Source organism: Heterocephalus glaber, unplaced genomic scaffold (assembly GCF_053883595.1).
Source record: "Heterocephalus glaber isolate CG9 unplaced genomic scaffold, H.glaber_assembly_v1.0 deba00001442, whole genome shotgun sequence".
Classification (NCBI taxonomy): Eukaryota; Metazoa; Chordata; class Mammalia; order Rodentia; family Bathyergidae; genus Heterocephalus; species Heterocephalus glaber.
The window spans coordinates 46,081,745-46,095,979 of NW_028258296.1; the positions used below are offsets into that span (position 1 = coordinate 46,081,745).

Below are 14,235 nucleotides of genomic sequence, written 5' to 3' on the forward strand. Positions count from 1 at the left end.
CACCCATCCCACTGCAGGAGTGTGAGTGCATGCCAGATGGGTGCACATGCTCACGCCTTATACCCTGCTGCCTGCCTTAAGGTCATGCTAAAACAAGTCACGCCTCCTGAAACTCAGGAGCCACACTAGGGAAGTTTCTATGTAGAAATACAGTATTACGATATAGTAACCAGCTCAAGCCTGGCACTATACATCGTCTGATCTTTCATCAACTCTGGAAAGTTCTGTCATTGGCTCTCCCCTGATGCTTAGTGCAGCCCTGTAATGTAGTCCACCATTTTCATCACATCTGCTTTCTGCAGGTAAGGAAATGGACATTGAGCAAGTTTGAGTAAATGTCCAAGTTCTACTGCTAGCACAGGGTAGCGCCAGCCTTGGCATCAGAAAGTCACAAGATTGATTGTGTCACACTGCCTGAAGCAGCTGGTTTTATCCAACTGAAACCTTGAAAGCTAGGTTTTGCTCATGTCCACAGGCAAGTAACAGAGTTGAGAGAATAGAATTCTGAATTCCAGAGAAAAACAGCCTGGAGTCAGCTCTTCCCCTACAGAGGGAATCTCTAGATGAAATCTACTTCTTGATGTAGATACTAAACTGGAAAGAATTTTCTGAGCATCACATGGATGGTTACTGCGGAGGGATATCAGACTGGCTCTTCCTGCCTAGTCTCGCAGGGGCCACTCAACCAGGACTCCCACCTGCTAGGAAGCCTGTTTTCTCTCGCTTTTGAGAGGAAGCACCAGTTTCCTAAACAGTACCTTATAAGGCCTTGTGTGTTTAATGAACCAGAGAGACTGGGAGAGAACAGAGGTTTTGTGTTTCCTGGTGGGAACTGGGGACTCTGTTGGTGTCCTTCCAACAGGACAGAGAAAGAGATCCATACCTGGAGCTAACTGTCCCTTGGGCTAGATGTCATGGGCACTGGTTGTCTCAGGAAGCTTTTGCACACTGGCTGCACTTGAGATGCTCCTCTGTGGGCAGGGAACTGGAGGGAGACAGAAGCAGCTACAGGAGCTATGAGGAAGCCTCTGAGCCAGAGTTTGTGGCTAGAGCAGCCCCTGGGAGTCACAGTGGCGTCAGCTCATCTCCCCTGCTCTATAGTGGTGGGTGGAGTGGGTGAGACTGTGGCTGTGATTCATCCACGACACACTTTGAGGATGCTTGCACTGCACCCAGCCAGTCATGGGCTCCAGGAGCTGCAAGAGTAGAGGGACAAGGTCAGCACAGCCTGGTCCCAGAAAGAAGAGCTCCCTGGAGGATTGGCTGGGCGACACCACAGTGGCGTTCCTACCATTTATCTGGATGCTGCAGGTTGGGCCACATGATTCCTGAGTGAGTGAACTGGCTGCCTCCTCACTTTGAGCCAGGGCCCGGCCCAAGGCTGGGAGTCCCCTGCTCAGTCCTGTCAAGAGATCGGTGAGGCCTGTGCTCTGCCTGCCCCTTAGCCTCCTCCTCAGCCATGCCACTGTCCATATCCAAGCAGTCCTCCTTTCCCAGAGCCTGGCAGGCTGGCTCCTCTGCTGGAATTGGCCTGTGCAGGAGGCTGCTTTCAGGGCATTTGAGAAAGGGGAGTAGGAAGTAAGCCAAAAGGAAGTCACAAGGATCAGCTTAAAAATAACCCCTCCATGTCAGTCAAGGGGAGGAGCTTGCAGAGGAGCCAAGTCCTGATGGTGATGGCTCATATCCACATCAGAAAGGCCTCAAAGCAAATCAGCAGAGGCTACACTTGGAGCCTACACCATGCTCTTATCAGCCTAGGCAAGGCACTGTCCGAATCCCTGCTTTCCCCAGAGACTTCCGCCCCAGCCAGCATCTGTTTCCTCTGCTATATTTAAACAACCAGGTTAGTGAACTTGGGACAGCATTTCTGCCCAGGAGGAACAAAGCCTTCCACAGAACACACAGGGTATATTGTGATTCTGAGGCCTTGTGGGTTGCTGTGTGCTCCTTCTCAGCTACTGGGTAAGTGTATCCTGGGGTCCTGGCCTCCAAATCTATTACTATGAGCAGAGCGCAGCCAAGCTGAGGTCTCCAGAAGTCCTAGCTTGATAGAAGAAGGACAAGCAAGTGCTGAGGTCCACCTGAGCTGTGTGTGATGCCCTCCAACACCAGATGGGGTGAAGGGGACCCTCAGGAAAAGCAGAAATGCATGTAGTAATACCTGTTTCACAGCCCTTGGCCTAAGGGCTGATGGTGCAACTGCTTCAAACTGCTGGTTTTGAGATACATTCAGGCCTTTGGCTGATTCCAGCTACATTCCCACTCTTATCTAACAGAGCTATTTTTTTAGGGGTAGGAGGCACCATCCACTAGAACTTTTTCCTGGTTCTGCTGGCTACTTAGTCCCAGGATTTGGGGATTTTGTGGTCCTATCTCACCACACACACACACACACACACACACACACACACACACGATATATTTGGTGAGAGGAGAGGTGTCTCAGGAAACTTCTAGATGACCTCTCTTCGTGGTGAGATCTCGCCTCACAACACTGAGTAACCCAACAGCTCACATGCCCTCTCTTAGGCCACCAGGCCACCTACCAAGAACTGTTCTCTGTGCATGGTTTTATGCTGCCATGGCACTCCAGGATAACCGCCCTGGATCTAGTAATTCTCACTGGCTCCTGTCAGTAGGATTCTGCTCCCCTTGTCTCATCTGCACATAACCCAGGCCATTTGTCCCAGCCAAGAGAAAGAGAGGCTTGGCTTTAAATTTATCTTCCTTTCCTTAAATGTAGCAAACTCCCAACTAGTTGAATGTTTTGTTTTGGTTTTGGTTTTTTTTGGTACTGGGGATCGAACTTGGGTCCTTGGGCTTGCGGGACAGGTGGCGGCACCACTGAGCTAAATCCCTGGGCCCTAGTTGAATGTTTTATATTCTGGGAATTTCCCCTGAGTAGTGTTTCTGAATTTCAGCCCATAAAAACACAGATTGGAGTCACACCAGGATTCAAAACTCGAGCTCTGTCATTTAGTGGGTGTGTGGGCTACAGCAACTTTGTTGTGAGCCTACTGCCACTTCTGTAAAATGAGCCTGAAATAGGTTAGTAAAAGCCACCTCTGAGTCCAGGAGATGATATTTATAAATACCTGACACCTTGCCCAGCAGCTTATAATGGTTCCTCAGTGGGTTGATGCACTTTCTATTGCTTCATGAATTATCTATTTCTGTTTGGTTTATGGATCCTTCATATTGCATATCAAAAACTTCAGACTTCTTATTAAAGCCAGAACACCACTCAGCATTTACTCCATAACTACTCCCCTTATAATAAAAGCAAAGATAAGTTGAGCACATGCTATACTATGCTTAGTCCTTTGTGCATCTTGAAACCTTCCTATGAGGCAGGTATCTTTATTGTACCCATTTTATAGATAATTCAGGTGAGGTTAAGTGACTTGCCCAAGAACACATAGGTAGTAAGTGGTAAAACCAGGATTTGGACTCAAGCAGGCTGGCTCCAGAGCAACCACTTTTAACCACTTGGCCAGACCTATGCTAACCACTGGACAGATTTCAGGTGCTGTTAGGGATATTTTTTTCTGAATTCAACACAGGTGTGGATGATTCTTGATTTTTCCAGAGTCTGGTCCAAATTTACCACACTGAAATGACCATTTGGTGATGATAGTTACTGTTGACTCAGCCTACCTACCAGGCACTTGATGTACATTATCTCTAAGCAGGGTTTCTCAACTTTGGCTCCATTGACATTTTGGACTGTGGAATTCTTTGCTGTGAGAAGGCTATCAATGCACTGTAGGATGTCAGCATCCATGGCTTCTCCCCACTAAATACAAAGAGCAACCCCTGGCCCCAAGACATGATAATCAAAATGTCTTCAGATATTACCAAATGCTCCCTGGGGTGGGGACAAAATCACTCCCAGTTGAATTTCTACGCTAAACAAAATTCTAAGCTTCAGAGGGGTCAGGCAGTTTTCCTAAGGTCTGGCAGGTAGCATGATCAGAATCTATTCCAAGGCCCAAATATTTATCACTATGTGACTCACTTAGTTCCTAAATAAAGGTGTGAACTCAATACTGAAATCTCTTTGCCCAGAATCAGTGGTGTCATTACTTTCTGATTCTCCTCAAAAACTGTTCAAATTCTGAATTTGCAACCCCCAGCTGCTATTTATCTGAGCACAATCTCAACGTAAGGTTTTTGGAGCTAAATCAACTGTGACCTAGGAATTTAACCTCTTGTTTATAATCCTGTGTCGCCAAGTGTGCCAGGAGGCTTGGTTGATCATCTGCTGCACCAGTTCCTCTGGAACCATGGGAAGACCCAAGGTCTCGGGAAACAAGGGTGGCTGTTCAGTTGGTTGTCTTCAGCCATCACTGGAAAGAGCCAAGGCGAGAATCACAACTCAAACTTCTGCCTGAGTTTCATCTCCTTTTGGTTCCAGGTTAATTTATTAAAATCTCTATGGACATAAAATAGACCTAATTTATAAATCGTGCCACTTCCTGTGATATGGAGAGATGTGTAATTGAAGAAACCACTAGGCACATGGTTTCAAGTCGTATACAGGAGCACTAATTCACAGCAGAACTGAAACAATCCCAAGCCTAGGTTTCTTTCATCATTTGTTTATTTGTCTTTATTGTTGCTCTCTACTTCCTTTCTCTAGCTTCATGATTTATTTCTCTTCTTTGTTGGGTCCTGTTGGACACAGATACAGTCATCACAGATAATATGCTGTACATTAGCAAATAGGATTCTTTTTCACGTGTTACGTACATGTACCAATTCCCCACAATGAATGTAATCATTATATACTACAAACATATCCAATAAATTTTTTTAAAAGGATCCCTTTTCCATATGTTCTTCAATGCATAGGCAAAACTGAAAGTAAATTCTCCAGGAAACTGCAAAGTGGGTTCACTGCCAGAGCCAGCTTATTGCCCTTTATGTTGTAATGGTAGCTAATAGCAGCTGTTCCCAGGTTAGTAAAGTCCAAAGGCTTTGGCCACCTTAGCAACTGGGCGGTCAGCAGTCAGCTGCCACCCCTGATCCCCTAAAGCCCTCCATAATTTTCCTCCTGATTAGTCATTGCAGAATAATTTTCATCTTGAAATCACAAAATGAAAAATCTTGCAAACAAATCAGCAGAAGGATGGTGACAAGGGGATGAAAGAAGTCTATCTTCAATTCAAGAATCTGAAAGAAGAGGACCTCCAAGTATGTTAGAGCTCCATATTTCTCAACCTCATTAACAGAAGGGGAAGCCAGGCATGATGCCACATGCCTGTAGTCCAGCACTCAGGAGGCTGAGGCAGGAGGATCACTCCAACTTCGAGGCCACCCCCGGCTACATAGTAAGTTCAAGGGCAGCCCAAATTATATAGTGAGACCTTGTCTCAAAAAACCAAAAGTAAAGAATAGAAGGGGAGAGAAATTTTAATGGTAAAGATATAGAAATTTCCTCAGAGTGGCTTTTCAATGTAACTAAGAGACTGTTTTGGGTGCAAATGGTTCATTTTTCAATAGTTTTTAAAATAATGTTTTCAAAACTGGGCATGGTGGTGCATGCCTGTAATCCCAGCACTCAGGAGGCTGAAGCAGGAGGATCGCCATGAGATCAAGGCCAGCCTGGGCTATATAGTGAGTTCAAGGCCAGTCTGAACTACATAGCAAGACTCTGTCTCAAAATAATAACAATAATGACAATAATAATAATAAAATAGTGTTTTCAAACTGTAGTTACCACCCAGTAGTGAATTATGAAATCAAACTAGTGGATAATGATCAGAGTATATTTTTAGTTAAAGAAATAGAATAAAATGGGTGTATCAGATGACTTTGCCCATAGTGAGGACATTTTTGTTTTGGTGTGTGTTTTGGTTGTTGGCTAGAAATCTAAAATGAATTCCCCTTGTTTTACACCTTTATTGAAGTATAATTAACATGCAATAAACTGCACATATCTAAAGTACCCAATTTGATAAATTTTGGCATATGCATACATCTATGAAACCGTTAACCAATCAACATAATAAACACATCCATGGCTCCCTAAAGTTCCCTCATGCCCCTTTATAATCCCTCCTTCTTCCCCTCCCCATTCCATCCCCTAGCTGCTTATCTGTCACTATAGTTTGGACTTCCTAGAAACTTATACATGTGGGGCCATACAGTGACTATGTACTCTTGTATTGGCTTCTTTCACTCAACATAATTTTGAGATTCATTCATGTTGTTGTGTGATTCCATCGTGCATCATTATGGAGCAGGATTTCATCATATCAAACTATCACAATTTGCTTATGCATTCACCTGCTGATGGACAGCTGGACTATTTCTTTTTTTTTTTTTCACCATAGTGTCTCACTATGCAGTCCAGCCTGGTCTTGAACTCACTGTATAGCCCAGGATGGCCTTGAACTCACGTTGATCCTCCTGCCTCAGCCTCCTGAGTGCTGAGTGCTAGAATTGCAGGCATGTGCCACCATGCCCACCTCAAGCTGGACTAATTTCTATTTGGGGACTGTTACAAATAAACACTCATGTACAAGTCTATATGTGGACAAATATTTTCTTGGGTTAAGGTTATAACTGGTTATGGAATGTTAGCTGTATGTTTAATTTAAGAAACTTCCAAATCTCACTGTAAAATGACTAACATTTTACATTCTTACCAATAATGAATGAGAGTTCCAGTTCCTCTACATAAATCTTCACCATGCTTGTAATGGTCAATTGCTTTCATCTTAGCCATTGTAATGGTTATGTAGTAGCATCTCATTCAACTTGACAATCACATGTCAATTAACAGAAGGGATCTCTAAGACAGTTTCATCCTCATTGTGTGAACATCACATAGTGCACTTACACAGACCCAGATGGGATAGGCCAATCATTCCTCATGGCTTCTTGATGTGATCAAGAGATGCAGGAAACATGAGATGTGTACGGCTGCTACCAGCATAATGTGGCACATTGTTTTACAGCAAATGTTTTTGAATAAGTAGAAGTACACTCTAAAAATGTTAAAGTGCATAGTACAGTAAACACATGGACTAGTAGCTTAGTCATTCATCATCACCATCAAGTATTATGTACTGTACATGGCATACTTTCATAGGACTGGCAGAGCAGTAAATGTGTTTACCCCAGCCTCTTACAAACACATGGGCAAGCAGTTTATGTAGTCTTTTCAGATCTGCTTCTTTCACTGAGTAACATGCATTTAATTTTTCTCATGTCTTTTCATGGCTGATAGCTCATCTCATTTTAATACTAATAATATTCCACTGTCTGAATGCATTACAGCTTATTTAATCACCTACTGAAGGACATCTTGGTTGCTTCCAAGGTTTGGCTATTATAAATAAAGCTGCTGTGAACATTCATGTTCCAGTACTTTTGTGGAGCCAAGTTTTCAAACTCATTTGGGTAAATACCAGAGTGTGATTGCTAGATAGTATGAGAGTACACTTACATTTGAAAGAAATTCCCACCAGCAATGAATGAATTTCAGTTATTCTGTATGTTTTCCAGCATTTGATTAATGTCTTAGATTTTGATCAACCTAATAGCTGTCTTCTATTATCACATTGTTTTAATTTTCAGTTCCCTAATGATATATGAGGTGCAGCATCTTTTGATATATGCTTATTTATTATCCTAATATCTTCTTTGGTGAGGTATCTGTTTAGGACTTCTATTCACTTCTTAGTTGGGTTGTTCATTTTCTCATTGAATTTTAAGAATTCTTTGAATATTTTTGTATAACAGAACTTTATCATCCCAGGCATTGTGGCACACACCTATAATCCCAGTACTTGCCATGGCTGGAGGATCTCAGTAAGTTCAAGGCCAGTCTGGAATATATAGTGAGACCCTGCCTCAAAAAAAGAACCTCATCAGATATGTCTTTTGTGAAAACTTTCTCATAGTCTATGGCTTGTCTTCAATTCTTTTAACACTGTTTTTTGCCAGGCAGAAGTATTTTAATGATATGCAGAATCAATTATTTCTTTCATAAATCATGCCTTTGGTGTTGTGTCTAAAATACTGGCATATCCAATGGCCATCTAGATTGTCTCTTGTTAGCTTCTAAGAGTTTTATGGTCTTGCATTTTACCTTTCATTCTGTGATTAATTCTGAGTTACTTTTGTGAAGGGTATAATGTCTAGGTCTAGATTTTTGCTAGTTTGGTTTTGGTTTTGGGGTTTTTTTGTATGTGGATGTCCAGTTTCTCATCACCATTTGCTGAAAAGACAATCTCCTCTCCATTGTATTGCCCTTGCCCCTTTGTCAAAAATCAATTACCATGTTTGTGTATGTCTATTTCTGGACTCTTATCTTCTGTTCCATTGATATATTTGTCTACTATTTTATCAACTTCACACTGTCTTGATTATTGTAACTTTTATAGGAAGTCTTAAAGTTGGATAGTGTTAGTTCTCTGACTTTGTTGTTCTCTTTCAATATTGTATTGTCTGATAAGAGGTTTTCATCTCCCAGTATAAACTTTAGAATCAGCATATTAATATCCACAAAAAAAACTCCTGTTTGGGTGGATGTTTGGATTTGGTTTTAGTTTCAACATATTATTTTTGTTTTCCATTGTCAAGTATTTTAAAGAGTCTTTAATAATGAAATTATCTTTTATACTTATCTATATATTGACTATTTCCAGTGCTTTTTACTCCTTTGCTTCTGAGCAATTTGAATATGTTTCTTGGTATGATTATTCACGTATAGAGAATTTGTTAATTTGTTTTGAGGTTTGTTAAGCTTCTTAAGATTTGGCATTTACATTAGGGATTAAATTTGGAAACTTCTCAGCCATTATATTTTCAAACATTTTTTGCAGTCCATTCTTCTCTCATTCAGGGACTCTATTTACATGCATTTTAAGTTGATTGAGATCATACCACAGTTTACTGATATGTTTTCATTTTTTGAAATGTTCTTCTCTGTGTGTTTCATTTGATATCATTCCTATTGCTGTCTTCCTTTGCTAATCTTTTGTTCTGTGATATCCAATTTGCTATTAATCTCATTTTTTGTCTCTGACACCATCATTTTTATCTCCAGGATTCTATTAGAGTCTTTGTTTTTTATATCTTTCCTGTACATACAATGCTCATTCTTTGCCTTCTAGATCACATAGGGGCTGGAGATGTAGCTCAGCAGCACAGTGCCTGCCTGGCAAGCATGAGGTCCTGAGTTCAATCCCAGTACAAAAAAAAGTAATAATAATAATACTAATACATAGAATACATTGTAACTTCTATTTAAATTTTGTCTAATGATTCAATCAAAAATGTAATTTCTAGGTGTTTCTTGGTGTTTTGTTTTGTTTTTGAGGTTTGTTTAAGACAGGCTTTAAGACTATGTAGTTCAGGCTGTCTATCAACTCACTAGGTAGCTCAGGCTGACCTAGAACTCTCAGCAATCCTCCTGCCTCTATATCCTGAGTACTGAGATTTACAGACATGGGCCACCATGCCCAGATCTTTCTTTTGATCTTACTCATTATCAATCTACTTCTATAAATAACAGGTAATTTTTTTAATGGATTCCAGGCCTTATGGATTTTACCTTGTGTTATGGCTTGTGTCTAGATGTCCCCCAAAGCTTCATGCAGTCATAGGTGGGACTTTTTCAGAAGTGGCTGGATCTAAAATTTGTGATGCTAGAGATAAGGGTGTGTAATTACTAAATCAGCCCACTGATTGGTTTGGCACCACCCTAATCCTAGTAGCCTAGATAGAATATAAAAGGGGCAGAAAGAAACTGCTGAGGTCCCTTGCTTGCTTTACTACCTTTTGCTTGCCATGAATTGTCTCTCCTCTGCACTGCCTGTTTGCCATGCCACCCTGCCTTGGAGCCAGCCAATTATGGACTGAAACCTCTACAAATTGATAGCTAAATAAACCTTTCCTCCATTAACCTGTGGGGTTTGGGTATTTTGTCTCATCAACAAGAAAAGTAACTAAGACACCTTGTTAGTGCTATGTATTTTTTTATTCCCATAAATATTGAGCTTTGTTCTAGAGCACAGTTAAGTTATTTACTTAAAAAGTTTCATCCTTTTCAGGTTTGCTTTTAAACTTTGTTAGATGAGAATAGAGCTACCTGTAGTATAGGGCTAATTTTCCCTTACAATTTAGGCAGTAACTTTCTCAGTATTCTACCCCAAACCCAATAATTAAGAAATGTTCCACTCTGGTTGGGGACAGCAGGGGACATGAATGATCTGGCACTTTTGGGTGTGATTCTTTCCCAAGCTCTAGGTAGTTTCTTCATAAATGTATGCTGACCAGCACTTAACTGAAAACTTCAGAGAGAAACTGTTCAGGTCCCCCACAGCTTTCCCTGGATACACTTATGTCCAGCTTTTAGGTATGGATCTATTATCCAAGTCTAGCTCTCTGCCCTCTCTAGACCCCCATATCCATGTCCTCAGCCATTAGGTTCTGTCTGGCTTTCTCTTCCTTGCATTGCAATGGTAAACTCTCTCCCAGAAGTAGGCTGAACTAATTGTAGGGCTCATTCATCTGTTTTTTTTTTTCTCTCAGGACCACTTTCATGCACTGACTGATAAAGTTAATGTCACAACATTGTTGTCCTACATTTTGTCCAATCTATTATTTGTTTCAGGAAATAAGGTAAATATGGTTCCTTTTAAGTCTATCTTAGTCAAAATTAAAAGTTTAAAATGTATTTTTATTTGGGTTGGGGTGGGAGAGTGTGAACAACACTGTCTTTAATGACACATTTCCCTGAGTAATAAATGTCCATCCATGCAAAGGTTCAACCTAATTTAGAAAACCATCTCTTTTACAGAATCCTAATTTGTCTTTTGAGAGGACTCAGTAACTTATACAAAGATTGGACTCAAATTCAAGTGCCGTAAATAATTAAGATCATTCACAAAAGACAATAAGAAATCGAGCCCTAACAAACTTCACAGATCAGCTTTACCATGAGAAGATACCATTAGCAGAGAAACAATTCTCAGATATCAATCACCCCTGACTGATAGTCAAAGATTCTTTCTTCAAGATCTGGGCCAACAGTGCTGAAACAGTAGCATCTTAGCCTCCTCTTGGGTAATGATGAGCATAGAAAGTCAGCCATTGGCTTCAGAGTAGGAGAGAGGACTAGCTCTTCTTGGCTTATTCTACAGATCTCTGAACACAATCAGAGAAAATCATTCTTAGTGCTAGAGTTATATCCTAGGCACAAATGAGGAACTTTGGGGATACAGCAACACTTTTCAAGGACCTCATGGCACTTAGTAGCTGAGTAAAAGTAACTTCAAAATGTTACTCATTTAGTAGCTGACTAAATGTAACTTGCCACTCATACCTAATAAGGTAGAGACATTGAGTCCTACAAGATACAACTCTGTTCATGTTTCAGCTCTGTTCATCTGTTTATTAGAAAGCTACATAGCTGGAAAATAATTCACATTTGCATTTGAAAGGACAATCTAACATAATATAGAAATTTAGAAGGTTTAGAGTTAACTGAGCTTAAATTCCCCCTGTGCTACAGATGGATGGCTGCAGATGTGAAGATTAATCTTGATTGTCAACTTGACTGGATTAAGAGACTTCTGGAGCTGGGCATGATGGTGCATGTTGTAACCCCAGCATTTAGGAAGACTGAGGCAGGAGGATTACAAGTTTAAGTTCTACCTAGGCAACTTAGCGAGATCTTGTCTCAAAATAAAAACAATAATAAAATAAGGGCTAGAGATTTGGCTCAGTGGTAGGGTACCCCTGGGTTTACTCCCCAAGACAGGAAAAAGAGAGAGATTCCTGGAGAGATGATTGGATTGTGGGCTAAACCACTGATAAGTTCATAGCTAAATAGGCTATTAGCAGTAAGCCTACTTGGAGGAAGTGAACCCTGGGAGTGTGACTTCAGGGACCATAATTGATACTTGGCCCCTTGCTATTTGTTTTCTGCTTCCTGATCACCATCACATGTGCAACTTTGCCCCTCTACACCCTTCCACCAAGATGGTCTGCTTTACTTCAGACCCACAGCCATAGAACCAGCCAACCATAGACTGAAACCTCTGAAACCATTAACCAAATATACCATATCCTCCTTTAAGCTGTGTATGTCAGACAGTTTGTCCAAGCAATGGGAAGGCTGACCAATACACTGGGGAAGACTCTTAACTTCTCTGATTCTCTATCTTGTCCATTTATAAAATGATATATGAAAAAGGAGGAGTGGCCACAGGAAAGAGATGTGAAGATGGTATCTCTTGTCAGAATGAAAACATGCAATGCTCTAAAATGAAATTCATGCAAGCCCAGGAAAAACTAAGAAAAGCTCATCTGTAATCCAGAAAATCAAAATACTCGGAAGTGCTCTAAGAATGGCTCCTCTTGGACCTGGCTAATGATCTTTTCAAGCCTCCTTTTTCCAGAGACTTAAGTCTCTCCTGTAACAGTACCCCTCCTTGAGACTCTGGCAGGTAGGGCTGAAGGTTCCTTAGTTATACCATTCAAAGCTGAGCACTGCCTGATCACTTTGTGTACCAGGAAGCCCCAGATATGAAAGGCAACAGCATGCTCCTTCTCTCAGAGACCCCAGCCTAGTTCAAGGGTAAAGGTGAAGAAGCTGATAACAGATCTGGCAAGAGAACTACTGGGATCTGGCAAGAGAGCTACTGGAATCTGCTGCAAGGTGGGAGACTCAGACAGTCCTGTCAGCAGGCCAGCAAGCTCTCCCAGCAGCTAAAGCTTGATCCAGACCTTACAGGCTAGTGTGCTTTTGGGCAGTCCTGTTTATCCATAATGCTCAGCAAAGAGAGGATAACTATTTACCTATATCAGAGACAGAAAACCCACTGGTGCTTAAAAGAGTAGTTTTCCCTTCAAAACAGAATAATTGGTCTAAGAATGGAACCAAGTGTGTTACTATTGGAATTTTCCCCCAAGACCCTCTGACCATCCCCAGAAAGGATTATAATTATTGATTAACTTTAAATGTGCAAAATACTTCATTTCTGCCCATGAAGAACAAGGCTTTCTCCCTTCCATTGAGACTTTATATTGAAGTAGGTCATTAAAACTGACAGTGTTAAATATACAAATTCTTTGCCGTACTTCGGCTCACAGATTCTAGTTTTTTTCTTCTTTGCAGTTTCTTCTAGCTCAGTACTTTCTCCTTGTTCTCTGTAAGTTCTGTACTACCCTTCCCTTTCCACTTATAAACCCAATCCAGTTCTCATCCTCTCCTCCTGGAAACAAAACCCATTGGATCTCCTCCTCTGACCAAGTTACCACAAATTCCATGTCTGTTTGGGTCCCTCAATGGATTGTTAAATTACCAACAAGTAATAAAATAGTTTAATGCCAAAAAAGTGTAAATGTGCATATCATAAAAATTAAATGGGCTGGGGATTTAGCTCAGTGGTTCTGCCGCCTGCCTCCCAAGTGCAAGGTCCCGAGTTCAACCCAGGTACCAAAAAAAAAAAAAAAAAAAAATTAAATGGCGCGGGCACTCGGGCTCCCACCGGAAGCCCACTATTCCATCGGTGAGTGTGTGCAGACCCTGGAGAGCAGCTGGGTGGCCCAAACAGCAATGGCTTCAGGCAGATCCCAGCCCGGGGTCCACCCAGAGACCAGAGGCTCACGCACATTCCCCAGGCCAGGAGCCTGCCCAGAGAGGAGCTGCACAGCACATGGGCTTCAGCCAGAGGCTCACCATACCATGGGCCACAGCCAGGGACCTGCCTGGAAAAGAGTTGTGCATGCGCACCCAGAGGCTTGCCCTGAGCCCATTGATAAGTGAGACCAAAGCCTGTGCTGACAACAGGAACTGGGGTTCACAGTCCCCAGCCAAAGGCCCTCCCAGACAAGAGCTACATAGGGGCCCCAGCGAGAGGCACACCTAGAGACTATTCCAAGTGTGCTCAGTCCCCAGCCAGAAGCCCACCCAGACAATCGGTCAGCTCAGGGATCTAGAAGGCCACCACTTTGAACCCCGGAATTGGAGTACTGGAGAGCAGCAGAGGAAAGGCTGCTTGGTGGCTTGCTGAGAATTCAAGACCACTGAGTGAGCAAAAAGTCACCTCAACAAAGACACAGCAGGCTGCATCTGTTGAAATGAGAAGACACATAAATAAGTCCCAAAACCAGACTTCCAGATCACCTAAGGCAACCCCAAAGGGCAACGAGATGGAACAATCTGATACTCAACCACCTGGACTCACTGAACTGGCCACAAAAGATGAAATC

At 41.9% G+C, this 14,235-nt stretch overlaps 1 long non-coding RNA gene across 1 annotated transcript in view; it reads left to right on the forward strand.

The window, feature by feature from the left end:
- The first annotated feature begins 1,670 nt into the window (after nt 1–1,670).
- Nucleotides 1,671–14,235, forward strand: part of LOC147827728 (uncharacterized) — a 71,804-nt gene continuing 59,239 nt past the window's right edge. The window contains exon 1 of the long non-coding RNA XR_015452039.1: nt 1,671–1,962. This is a non-coding gene — a long non-coding RNA (uncharacterized LOC147827728). The remainder of the gene's footprint in view (nt 1,963–14,235) is intronic.